A 14349-nucleotide genomic window follows, 5' to 3' on the forward strand; every position below is an offset into this window, starting at 1 on the left:
CACTTGCTTCTTCCTCAATATTATCATCAACTTCTTCATCATTTCCAACAACCTCATTGTCTCCCACCACGTCCCTAGATGCACCCGGAAATAAGACTTCTCTATCCGCCCAACTAGGCAAAGGACAAGATGGATCAAGGAGTCCTTGCCTAGCTAGATGTAGGAGGGGTGGATATTGAGCCAAATACGCATTTTTCCGATCTTCATGGGCTTGCTTGTGCATTGCTTGCATGAGAAGAGTCACATAGTCTTTCCCAATTTCAATTCCTTCCGGCTTGAACTCTTCATACTTAAAGGGGTAAGGTGGTATGACAATGGAAGAGGAGGGGGTTTCAAGATCACCCTTTTGTTGTTGAATGATATACTCGGCTTCTTCGGAAAGGGGAAGTAGATAATTGTGAAGGAAATGTAGATTCATATACATACTAACATACTCATATATGTCTAAAATAATTTGTCATAAAATTAAAACGGATTTTATGCATGCAAACAATAATAAAATAGAGGAGAAATCATGTCCTTACAATGATGATTTTCGGCTATTAGGGCACAAAAGAGATCACCTTTCTCTTTTGATCTTGAGCTTTCCCTTATGGATGAACAAGATCTAAGTATAAGATCTCTCCCTAAGCTTTATACCCAAGGCTTTCTTCTTAATTAAATTAATATTACAAATACTAGTATAATATTAATCAAGTAGATAATTGAACCAAAATATTTTTAACACTTTGAATATTTCGGTTTTTAGAGAGAAAGAGAGGAGGATTTTTATTCTCTCTAAAATTGTATTTTGGATGATAGATGGAATGAATGAATAATACAGTACACTTGGTATATTATTAGGTAAAAATTATAGAAAAACAATGATGGTTTTTCTTCCCCAAAACCGTGTAAGAGGAGAGCTTTAGGGGAGCCAATGCATGGAAAAATTGTTCTTCACAATGAACAATAGGCTTGCATGGCTAGTGACTAGTGCAATCATCATGCCTTCCACTAATTACAATCAACATATAATTAGCTCAACAACCCTCTAATTTTTGGCCCACTTAATAATATGGATTCCATATTATTTTTTTCAATTGTCAATATGTCACATGTCATATGTGATATAAATTTGTTATGTATTTTTAACATATTAAAAATCAACGTATTAATAAAAATACGTCACATACAAAAATCGACTTAGTAATTTTATAATTACTTGTGCCAAAATATTTTACCATTTATAAATTACAACTGATTGTATTTATAACAATTCATTCAATTTAATTGTTACATTAAACAATTATTTCATCCGAGTAATGATACAATTCAATTACTCAGACCGTATCTTATTTAATCACATTTCAATATGATACGTAAATTTTACTTCCAAAATCGTCCGTCAATTTTCAAGTAATTTAATTAACTCGCAACATTATACGATTAATTAAATAATCAATTAAGAGTATTACCCTTTAGGTATGACCTAGGGGGTCAACTGATCACCACCGTCACACGACAGTAATGTCAAACTCTAGTCAGCCAATCATTACCGATATATGTTGACCGGTTGTGATAACAATATTACTTCCCAATTGTATTCATTTTAATGAGACTTAAACATGTGATCATCATGATCAACAGTCGTGATCGCATTATTGTCGGAGGACACATATTCCAACAATCTCCCACTTGTCCTCGACAAGTGTGCGTCACCAATTCTCTTGTCCTATTACTATCTCCCACTCAATGCAAGGTGTCTTTCAGGTCGTACTTGCGAGTGATCATATCAAGAGTGGTTTCCTCGATCTGGAGAATAACTGATTGACCGGATTTATCCACTCTGGATACCATCCGAGCGTGGCCACGCATTTTCAGTTCATTACTCCTCGAGTGGCCCTGAGATATTGTTATAACCCTGACTAGGGGTGGACAATTCCTATTGCACTCATTCCCTTCGACTAGCCACAGCCATCATAACCCAAAATATGCCCATTTGACCCCATTTACGAAGGTCGTAGTAACACAAATCAAAGTTAATCTGAAACTGTGCCATCTTAGGAGAATAGTCTTTAGTCAAAAGAATCGACTCATTTGAATACTATAGTAGTTCTCGCCACGACCAGGCTATATAAATTTGCCAGAACTCTATAAGCGGTCATTAGGCCCGACAAAATGTTCCTAACAGTCTGCCTATGTGATCGACTACTCATCTCACATGACTCTATGGCACTTGAACTTGCCATCAATCGCATCACACTCTAGTCACTTCGAGACGTCACCTCATATAAGTAACTATGGGCAAAAACAATGTTAATCCATGTTCACTTTAACGGGGTTCAATTGTCTCTACAACCCGTTTGGATATAACATTGTACAAAGTGAGTTAATAATAACTCAAACGACAAATGTCGACATCACACTCGGGTAGTCAATATCATATTACAACCTTGTGATGTATATCATAAGTGTAAACACTCATTGACTGCAATAGAAGTTTAACATCCCATGTGTCCATGTGTTCAAACTTCTTACACTTGCAATTTCCTTTGCATTCATGTTCTCTCTTATAGCATGAATCCTACCAAGTACACATCAAGGTTCCCAACCTTGGTTTCGGTTCTTTAACTTGAAAGAACTTTCTAATCGACTATCACATAACGAACGAATTTGTGATGAATGACATAACTTGTACCGATCAAGTATTCTATCCACACATAATGCACTAGGTATACGTTTTGTAGAATCTTGTAACAATTGACAAGATTATTAGCTTAGTACTTCTCACAAGTCCTAGCTTTACTAGGAAAGATTATTTTTGAATAACCTCTTATTCAACCAAGCATCTTTCAAAACTTCTCATTTCTCTTTCAAGGCTTGAAAGAATTGGGATTCTCATAAATCCTCATATGTGCTCGGATTTTCTACAATATGTGCAACCTCTTATCACATAATGGAGTATTCCGTCAAACACCGAAATCGCTCATCGGATTCTTCTTGAGAATACATGACGTTTCCATTATGGCTCACAAATCAATCATCATGCTCTTATGCATATGATTCATAATTGACATGTACATGATTATTCTAATGGCGGAAACATTAGTTACTAATAATCATGAGATCAACCGTTTTTAGGTTTAATGAACTACCATGACTGCTAATGGTAATCCCATTTTCATTCATATGAATAACCTATGTATATGTTGATATGATGTGTATCTCTTAATACTAATCCAACATCTCGTGATGTAATTGGATTCATCATTGTCCATTTTCATCCAGAATTGAAAACTCAAAAGCTTCTTTATGAAAGAAGGTATTTGCTCGTCATTCTTTAATGAGTGATGAGTTTTAAACATTCAAGGATGATAGCTCCCACTAAATTCCATGTCTTCACATGAGATTTTCCTAACTCCCACTCAATTTAACACATTTCGAAATCGACTTCTCAATCGGAACTTATAGAGAATTGCTTTTGCCAAGTTACTTAGATAGAACCATATATGTTCCCATCATATCCCTTCAAAATACCTATTTTGAAGTGGTCTCATCTTAACCTTACGGAAAGAGTTTTTAAATCTCCAACACACTCATGTCATAATGATGTGTAGCAATGTCATTATTCAAGTATAAACAATATCTAGAATACGTCCTTCGCAAATACCCTTTTGGAAGGAGATTTAACCATTTCATAGGGAGGTTAAGCAATGACATTTGTATGGTTTAACTTTTAGCAATTGAGGATATCGGTATATCAAATCTTGTAACCTCTAGTCATAAATGTCGCTTATTACTAGGATGTTACTTTAATTCATTTAGGCTCTTAAGTAAATCTCAAGGTTGAAACTATTGGTCAAATGTTTCATAAACTTAGTCAAAACTTGTTGAGACTTTACATTAGTCATTTTCTTCCAAAACCTTCTTTTGGTCTCCTCGTGTAGTAATCATGAGAGTATACTCTTATGATTACTTTACTTGGTCTCTTTAGTCATATAGAGGTTACTTGAGACCATAGATCTCATCTATTCGGCATACTTTGTAAATAGATATACCTTCATTCAAATCATTCTCTCTTGCGTAGATCTTCATTTACACAAGTACACAATTTTAATTTAGTACACAATTTTAATTTTGCCATCTTGCCTTGTGTGTTGTGTCCTCATTTTTCTCCCACTCTATCTTTAGAATAAATACACTGTATATTCAAAGATAGCATATGAGACACAAATTAATGATGTTGAAGTATAAGGAGAACTATCTCATAGATAGACTAATAGTTATTGATTTCATATGTGTACTTGGTGATTGACATACCTTTAAGAGAGTTCATAGACTCAAAATCGCTTCATAAATGATCATACACAAGCCTTAAGCATGTGGACATATAATAAAACCCGTCATTATATTTGTCTATTAGATCACTTTAAGTGAATAATCTTATGTTTCAAAACGCAAGCATTTAAAGATGAATTTTAGAACATTAAAAAAGGATAAATGATAAAACGGGTGACTTGGGTTGCAAACCAAGTCACCATCATCCAAAATACAACTCATTATCCAAAATACTTTTCCATGTCGAACACGGAAACTTAAAGTTCTAAAATCCAAAACATTACTTAAAATAAGACAATGAAAAACAAAGCTCCATAAAAGCTATCCTTAGGTTCTCCATGGTTTCTTATGCTTGCTTTTCTTTTCCTTTGTCTTTGCTTGGTGGAGGCCCTATTTACAATAAAAAGGGAGATACATTATCACAACTTTGCATCATAATACCATAGTTGAATTTAGAAACATAAAAGAAGGTTAGTCATTTACCTCTTTGGAGTGATCTTTCCGACTTTGATATCACCAAGGTATTTGGAACAATTTCTTTTCCAATGACCCATGCCATTACAATAATGGCACTTATCAAGAGGACCCTTCTTGACTTTGGAGGTGCTAGCTTCACAAGACTTAGCTTTGGTGAATGAGGGAGCTTGCTTTTTACCCTTCCTTCCACTCTTCTTGAACTTCCCCTTACTCTTAGTTCTTATGTTAAGCACATCTTTGGGAGGGTTCACATTTAACCCCATGTCCCTCTCGGCTTGCAGAAGTAACTTGTGCAACTCCTCAAGAGACACATCCTTGTCTTGCATGTTGAAATTCACCCAGAATTGCACATATGCCTTGACTTTGGACAAGGAGTGTAGAATCCTATCTACGATGAGTTCTTTGGGGATTTCAACCTTTTGAATTTTCAAGGTCTCGACAAGCTCCATGAGTTTGAGCACATGAGGGCTAACCTTTTGGCCCTCTTTGAAGTCGAGATCAAAGAATGCCGCAGCCGCCTCATATTGGACGATCCGCGGAGTTTGTGAAAACATGGTCACAAGTTTGGAGTAAATCTCATTAGCATTGCCCATTTTGAAGGCTCTCCTTTGGAGGTCCGCCTCCATCGCAAATATCAAGACATTTTTCATTGCGGCGGACTCCTTTTGGTAAGTCTCATAGGCTTCCCTAGTGGCCGCGGTGGACCTAGTGGAGGGTTCGGGTGGAGAGGCCTCGGTAAGGTAACGAAGCTTGTCGTCACCTTCGGCGGCTAATTTGAGTTGGGCATCCCATTCGTTGAAATTTGACCCATTCTTTTCAAGTTTACATCGATCCATAAAGGATCGGAGCCAAGACGAACTAGCGAGTGGTGTAGCATTAGGAGTTGGTGTTGACGTTGCCATTTGTTATGAAAAAGAGTGGTCTACAAAACAAAATATAAGGAATAAAACAATTGTCGTTTTAATAATACTCGTAAAAATGTATGATTTAAACAAGTTTTATGCATTTTTCTAGTGACCTCTACCCAACTAGATAAATGATTCCAAGACCCAAATTCATATCGACTTAGGCACGGGGTAGCCGATGAAACCTTTATCAATATAACTTGGTGGATTAACTTTTAATCGATTCTACTTTTAGAACTCTTGGTCGATAAAATTACTCTAATATTTATCTATAGCCCAAAACACATCAACAAGGGCACGGGGTAGCCGATGAAACCCTCATCGATTACTTTTGTTGAGTTCAATCCAAATTTCGAATAAATGTGTCCATTATCCAAACCCACATTAACTTAGGCACGGGGTAGCCGATGAAACCCTCATCAACATGAATTCGGTGGATTAGACATTTATCACCCACTTCCCCTACATAACAAGGTTTGTACCTCGGGGTAGCCGAGTGCACTCCCTCGCGAAATAGGTTTTCATGGTTTCTACTATTCGGTAAGGCTATGTCTCAATTAATTGTTTTAGCGAGAGGTCATGTCAATTTATTATCTGTCACGTTTTAAGTGAACTAAAGCGGTGAACTACGATAATTCGAATTGACACGGTCGATAAACTCGATAAAATAAGGATGCATGTTTAGTTATGGCGATTTAGCGATGCATGTGACATAAAATAAAATGCAAGCACAAAAGTAAATAAATCCTAGTATGGCCTTTCCTAAAATAGAAAAACTATTTATCTATTACATATTCGGAAACCAACTCCATTGGTCCCTTGAACTTCGGTTGTGGCACGCATCTCGAGGTAACACCGTCTTTATGTATCGCCATTCTTGAAGAAATCCGTCTTTGGGAACTCTGGAATGAATAAAATTACATAATAAATTACATAATTTCCTATTATACATTTGTAACTAAAATAAAATAAATCTATTAAATTACAAAACGGTGATACGAGATCACAATAAAAATTACAACCGAATCGATATTCCCATACATTTCGGGAAATACCAATTAAAATCTAAGGCCATACTAAGTAAAATTACATAATTCAAAAATTATATAAATTAAAATTATGACAATCATAAAGAAAATGCAGCATTATAATATGTATGAACATGCTCAATTTTTATGCTAAATCGCCTTTTAATTAGCCAATATCGTATATAACTCGGTTTTTCGGATTTGCGTGATTTCAACATTTTATAATCACAAAAATACATAAACTCATATTTATGCATAAGTTAATTACCCTAACCTCTTAGGACTCAAAATTTAGTCTTCACTAATAATTTGACCATAATTAACCCATATTTTATAAAATTGTTCATAAATGGACCAAAATTACAAAAATAAGCTATTAAACTTCAAATAAATCACAAAATTTCAAATAAATTTGAAATTTGAAATTTAAACTCATGAACATTCTGGAAAAATTCCATGACACTCATAATGTTCAAAATCTTAGGTTAAAAATTTTGAAAATTTTCCGGAAAACAATGTTGCGGTTTATCGATTTTTAATAAAATAATCATAAAAACATGGAAAAATTATTTCCATTAACTTTTCAATTTTAGATCTGAAAAATATAATAAAATTCAACATTAGACGTTTTTCCTAATTCATAGATTATGTTTTATTAATTTTCCACTAATAATGTCACTATTTATGCTATTTTTCTTCAAAAATTCATAAATCATGTAAAAGACTTCTTTATAGCCAATTATTTTACACACATCTTGTAAAATTGCATGTGACAACATATTAATTTTCTATGACCAGATTCGAAATTTAACTCATATTAACCTATTTTTCACCTAAATCCGAATTTAATAATGAAAAATTCATTTTTCGAGCATAACAAGTCCAAAAATTATGAAAATTTACAGGTTATCTCAAAATAATATATGTGACAACATATCCAAAAATCAAGTGAAAATTCGAAGTATAGCTAATTTTAGACCAAAAATGACATTTTTACTCGTAAAATCATATTTAAATGCCATTATTGTAAATTATGAACAATAAAAATCCGAAAAATTAACCAAAATATCCTAAAACATTTTAGGACCATAAATATTAACATGCATGTAATAATTTCGTGATATATCATAATAACACAAATTTTACAAGTTTTATTTGTTATTCTTATAACTCGGAAAAACTTTTAACCAATTTGCATGCAAACAACCGTGGCTCATGATACCGATTGAAGGAAATGTAGATTCATATACATACTAACATACTCATATATGTCTAAAATAATTTGTCATAAAATTAAAACGGATTTTATGCATGCAAACAATAATAAAATAGAGGAGAAATCATGTCCTTACAATGATGATTTTCGGCTATTAGGGCACAAAAGAGATCACCTTTCTCTTTTGATCTTGAGCTTTCCCTTATGGATGAACAAGATATAAGTATAAGATCTCTCCCTAAGCTTTATACCCAAGGCTTTCTTCTTAATTAAATTAATATTACAAATACTAGTATAATATTAATCAAGTAGAAAATTGAACCAAAATATTTTTAACACTTTGAATATTTCGGTTTTTAGAGAGAAAGAGAGGAGGATTTTTATTCTCTCTAAAATTGTATTTTGGATGATAGATGGAATGAATGAATAATACACTACACTTGGTATATTATTAGGTAAAAATTATAGAAAAACAATGATGGGTTTTCTTCCCCAAAACCGTGTAAGAGGAGAGCTTTAGGGGAGCCAATGCATGGGAAAATTGTTCTTCACAATGAACAATAGGCTTGCATGGCTAGTGACTAGTGCAATCATCATGCCTTCCACTAATTACAATCAACATATAATTAGCTCAACAACCCTCTAATTTTCGGCCCACTTAATAATATGGATTCCATATTATTTTTGTCAATTGTCAATATGTCACATGTCATATGTGATATAAATTTGTTATGTATTTTTAACATATTAAAAATCAACGTATTAATAAAAATACGTCACATACAAAAATCGACTTAGTAATTTTATAATTACTTGTGCCAAAATATTTTACCATTTATAAATTACAACTGATTGTATTTATAACAATTCATTCAATTTAATTGTTACATTAAACAATTATTTCATCCGAGTAATGATACAATTCAATTACTCAGACCGTATCTTATTTAATCACATTTCAATATGATACGTAAATTTTACTTCCAAAATCGTCCGTCAATTTTCAAGTAATTTAATTAACTCGCAACATTATACGATTAATTAAATAATCAATTAAGAGTATTGCCCTTTAGGTATGACCTAGGGGGTCAACTGATCACCACCGTCACACGACAGTAATGTCAAACTCTAGTCAGCCAATCATTACCGATATATGTTGACCAGTTGACAGTAACAATATTACTTCCCAATTGTATTGTTTAATGAGACTTAAACATGTGATCATCATGATCAACAGTCGTGATCGCATTATTGTCGGAGGACACATATTCCAACAAATTGGTCCGGTGGACACTTAGGCGACAAATCTTCGAGGGCAAGGTGAACGATCTAGCTTCACTAGTTAACCATCCATACTTAGTGTCAAGGGGGTTTTGAGCAACCCACTTGAACTTGTGAATCATAATATGCATATCAATAAGATGGCCACCTTCCTTTGCTTTGTACTTCTTATCCTTATTGAAATTAGGATCAAAGTGCTTAGCTAGGACCGTGACTAGGCCGCCATTGACAATAACGGTCGTGCCCTTCTTCCCATTATCAACATTAAGCCATCTATCTACCAAGAGCCTCAAAGAATTGTAAGGCTTGGTGTGAATTCTTCCGATATTCAAAGCCGATTCAAGGAGAATAAAATCGAGTCTTGTGAAATGATTGGTGTCTTTCCTAGCAATTATGGTATTTCCCACAACCTTGTGCCATACTCTTATGCCCGGATGATGGACCAAAAGAGCACGACATGCATGAAAATCCTCAAATTTCTTCCCGGAGATTGCCTCCCAAAGAGGCTCGGGGTCATACTTTCCATAATGCTTAAGATAACTCGATTCATCACTAAGACCCAAAATTTCACCTAATTCCGTAAAGGTAATGCGTCTACTAACATTAGCTAGACGAAACTCGAGATTTTATCTATTCTCAACTTTGGTGACTTTCAAAGAACTTAAAAATTCCAAGACAAGGGAGGGGTATGTCAATTCCTTTGTTTCAAACAATTTCTTCAACCCCATGGCTTTGAAAAAGGCTTTTGTTTGTTCAAGAACACCCAATTTTTCCAAGGTATCTTCACATATGAATTTGGTGGATTGAATAGATTTCATAGCAAACTTGACAAAGGTATTTCTATGGGTATCGGAAATAAAATTTACCTCCGGATAATGCAAAAGTTGATTAATTACCGGAGTAAAAGATGTTAGTGGTCCCATGAAGGTTGTTGTTGTTGTTGCACTTCCAAGTTTGGTGTTGCCACCACCATAGCCAAAGCTTTCTTTGTTTGAAGAGCCTTTTGCCTTTGTGAGAGTGCCTTAGCCTTTGGTGCCTTTGTTGCTTTTGTTGCACCCTTAGTCCTTGCCATTGATGAGCTTAACCAAGAAAAGAGTGAAAAATCTTCAATTTGTAGTATGCCCAAATCGATTTGAAGGTGAAAGGCTTTGCCTTTATGAAAACAAAAATCGACTCAAAGGTTGAAGATTTTGTTCTTCGTTTTGATTTTTGTTGAAGAAGGAGTGATTAATTTGTTGTTGGAAGGATGGTTTGATTTGTTTTTGTTGAATGTTGTTGAGGGTTTTTGTTTTTATGATGGAGAGGATGAGGGTTTTGATGTTGTGGGTAGTGTTTATGAATGAATGAATGAATGAATGAAGGTGGGAGGGGTTATAAAGAGGCCGAAAATTTCAAAACTGCAGGGGCAATCCGTGCGGATTAGGCACAATCCGTGCGGATTCTGCTTCTTCTACCTTTGCAAAAACTCGCCTAAAGACGGGCAGATTTGGTACAATCCGCTCGGATTTGCTGAACACGGGACGGGCGGATTTGCTCAAGGACGGACGGATTTCTGTCCAGAGAAATTTGCTTGTTTTCCTCAGCTGCAAAGACTGGCGTCTTTCTCACAAGACGGACGGATTCTTCAGGACGGGCGGATTTTCAGAAATCCGCTCGGATTCTTTAACAGTCAAGAAAATTTCAAAATTCAGCTCAGTTCAAGACGGGCGTCTTTTCTGCAGGACGCTCGGATTGCATAAGACGGGCGGATTCTTGGGAATCCGCTCGGATTCTTCCTCTGTGTACACGGATTCAGTTCCACCCGTGCACAGCGCATTCCCTTTATCATTCTTCCATTCTTTCTTTCAAGTCTTGTGTTCTTCATTGTGGGGGCACTACTAAGGCATGGATAGTCTAGGCAATTGCCATCCCCACACTAAGGTAAAGCACTACACATCAATTGAAATTGTTAGTCCCTCCCTCGCTTTTCTCTTACATGACAATTATTTTGATCAAAGTAAATAAAAATCCAAAAATGACAAAAAATGCAATACAAGAATTGAAATGTAAGTTAGGGAGTTAGAAATATTTACAAGTGGTGGTTTAGGGGACTCCACCAAACTCTCATTCTTGATGAGATGTCAAGGGGGCATGTTCAAGGTGTTGTTGATGTTGCTCAACACCTTGAAGAAGTAATCAAAAGCTTGTTCATTATTATGGTAGAGGTCCTCAATAGACCGTGGCCCTTGTTGTTGATCATGATCGATGGCATGCCCAATGTAGGGATTAAAAATCCCTTCAAATTCGTCGTCCCAAAGACCACAAACTTCATTGAGTTGATCATTAAAAATCTCTTGCTTAGATGGAGACAACTCTCCCAATTTCTTCTCTTGGCCAATGAGGCCATCCTCTTCTTCCTTGGTTGATCTTGATGAGCTTTGCAAGCTCTCCTTGTCACAATTCACTTGCTCTTTGAATGGAGCATCTTCAATTTTCTTCTTCCATTGGAGTTCCGATTTCTTCCTTTCATCTTTTCGGCTATAATGATCAATCATGAAACATGGCTCATGCAAACGAGGAGCTCTCATAGTCTTGTCAAGATTAAAAGTTATGCTTTCATCTCCCACTTCTAGAGTGAGCTCTCCATGTTTCACATCAATCACCGCACCGGCGGTGTGTAGGAAAGGTCTTCCTAGGATGATTGGAATGTTGGAATCTTCCTCCATATCAACAATGACAAAGTCCACCGGGATGAAAAACTTCCCAATTCGCACGGGGACATCTTCCCATATCCCTAACGGTGTCTTCGTTGATCTATCGGCCATTTGGAGTGTGATGTTGGTGCATTTAAGCTCTCCCATCCCCAACCTTTTACTCACCGAGTACGGCATGACACTCACACTAGCCCCTAGATCACATAAGGCTTTGTTGATCGTCGTGTCGCCAATGGTTCACGGTATTGAGAAGCTTCCTGGATCCTTTAACTTTGGAGGTGAACTCCCTTGAAGTATTGCACTACTCACCTTAGTAAAGGCGATAGTCTCGAGTTTCCGGATTGACTTCTTCTTTGTGAGGATATCTTTCATGTACTTCGCATAGGCCGGAATGTGATTGATTAATTCCGTGAAAGGAATTGAGACTTCTAAATTCTTCACAATTTCCATGAACTTTCCAAGTTGATCATCAAATTTGGGCTTGGCTTGACGACTTGGAAAAGGAAGTCTAATCACAATGGGCTCCTTCTCTTTGGCCTTGTCTTCATTTTTCTTTGAACTTTCTTCTTTTGATGATTCTCCATCTTTGGAGTTTTGCACAATTTCTTCCTTTTCACTAGCTTCCACAACTTCATCCTCAACTTGCTTCTTCGGTGCTTCATACCTTGTACCACTTCTCAAGTGAATGGCACTAACCGTTTCATGTCTAGGGGGATTACTTTGAGGTGGTAATTGCCCATTTTGTCTTTGTGAGCTCGAAGATGCTAGTTGAGTCAATTGTGTTTCCAACATCTTGGTGTGAGATAGAATGTTGTTGATGGTGGTTTCTTTTGCTTGGCTATCTTTTTGCATTTGGGTGAAAAATTCTTGTTGATTCTTTTGCATTTGGAGGACCGCTTTTTGGACATCAAAACCTTGGTCATTTTGGTGATTGTATGGGTTTTGATTTTGGTAACCTTGGTTTTGATTGTAAAAGGGTCTTTGATTTTGGTTTCTCATGGGTGGTGGAGTGTATGTTGTTTGAGGGTTTTGAACATTTTGGCTTTTGTATGAGAGATTTGGATGGAACTTGGTGTTTTCATTGTAAAAATTTGAATAAGGGGTACCACTTTTATATGCTTGGAAAGCATTCACTTGTTCGGTTGTTCCCCTACACTTACTTGGGTCATGACCCAAAGTTCCACAATTCTCACATATCCCACTTGGGATTGATGAGGATGCCGTCATGGCATTGACATGATGCTTCGATGATTTTGAGTTTTCCTCAAGTCTAGCCATAGCTTGTTCAAACTTCAAGTTGATTGTATCGATATGGGAGCTTAGTTGGGCACCTAATTGAGTAACGGCGTCCACTTCATACTTTCCTTCTCTAGTAGCCTTGCGAGGCCTACTATATTGCGAGTTATGGATTGCCATCTCTTCAATTTTGCTCCAAGTTTGGTTGTCATCAACTTCGGTGAACATTCCATTTGATCCCATATTGAGAATGTTCCTAGAATCTTCATATAAACCATTCCAAAATTGTTGTACCAAAAACCATTCGCTAAGTCCATGGTGAGGACATGAGCGACAAATACCTTTAAACCGCTCCCAAGCTTCATACAAAGACTCTTCATCCCTTTGCTTAAAACCCATAATTTGAGCTCTTAGCATGTTGGTCTTTTCCGGTGGGTAGAATTTTTTGTAGAAAGCTAGAGCTAACTTCTTCCAAGAATCTATTCCAAGGGTGGCCTTATCAAGGCCCTTCAACCATTGCTTTGCGGTGCCGATTAAGGAAAAAGGAAATAAGACCCATCTAATTTGGTCTTGAGTCACGCCCGTTTGAGAGATAGCATCACAATAATCGCAAAAGGTTTCCATATGAGAATGAGGGTCCTCACTAGGCATCCCCCCAAATTGGCTCCTCTCAACTAGTTGGATGAAGACGGACTTGGCAATAAAATTTCCGGTGAGATGTTGCGGTGTAGGAGTACCATTTGGTAGATTCTCCTCGGTGGGTACGGAGTGTGACGAAAATTTTGGCATTGTAGGTGGATTTTGTGGGGTATTGTGTAATGGGTTTTCTTCTCCTTCTATTGCGAAAGGATTGACAAACTCACTAGTGGGTTGAACAACTTCACTAACACCTCTCAAATTCCTCCTAACAAGTCTCCTATTGTTCGTCAAGGTTCTTTCGATTTCACGGTCAAAAGGTAACAAATCACTTTGTAACCTTCTAGACATGCAAAATATCAAACAACTCAAAAACAATTAGAACAAACCTTGAGGAGTTTTACTTCCTCAAGGCGAAGAAAGACACAACTAATAACAAAAAGGAAATCTAAGTCAAACAAACACCGTCCCCGGCAACGACGCCATTTTTTTGATGCGATCCCGCTAAGTGTTCACAAATTAAGATGTGGTCGTTGGTCACGGTCGAATCAAAACACAAT

The 14349-nt window shown here is 36.3% G+C and overlaps 1 non-coding gene across 1 annotated transcript; it reads left to right on the forward strand.

Annotated features, from left to right (window-relative positions):
• The first annotated feature begins 13463 nt into the window (after positions 1-13463).
• Positions 13464-13570, forward strand: LOC141634993 (small nucleolar RNA R71). Its single transcript, XR_012539705.1, has one exon. It is a non-coding gene; the product is annotated as a small nucleolar RNA R71 (small nucleolar RNA).
• Positions 13571-14349: the final 779 nt, after the last annotated feature.

The sequence above is a fragment of the Silene latifolia genome, chromosome Y (genome assembly GCF_048544455.1).
Source record: "Silene latifolia isolate original U9 population chromosome Y, ASM4854445v1, whole genome shotgun sequence".
NCBI lineage: Eukaryota > Viridiplantae > Streptophyta > Magnoliopsida > Caryophyllales > Caryophyllaceae > Silene > Silene latifolia.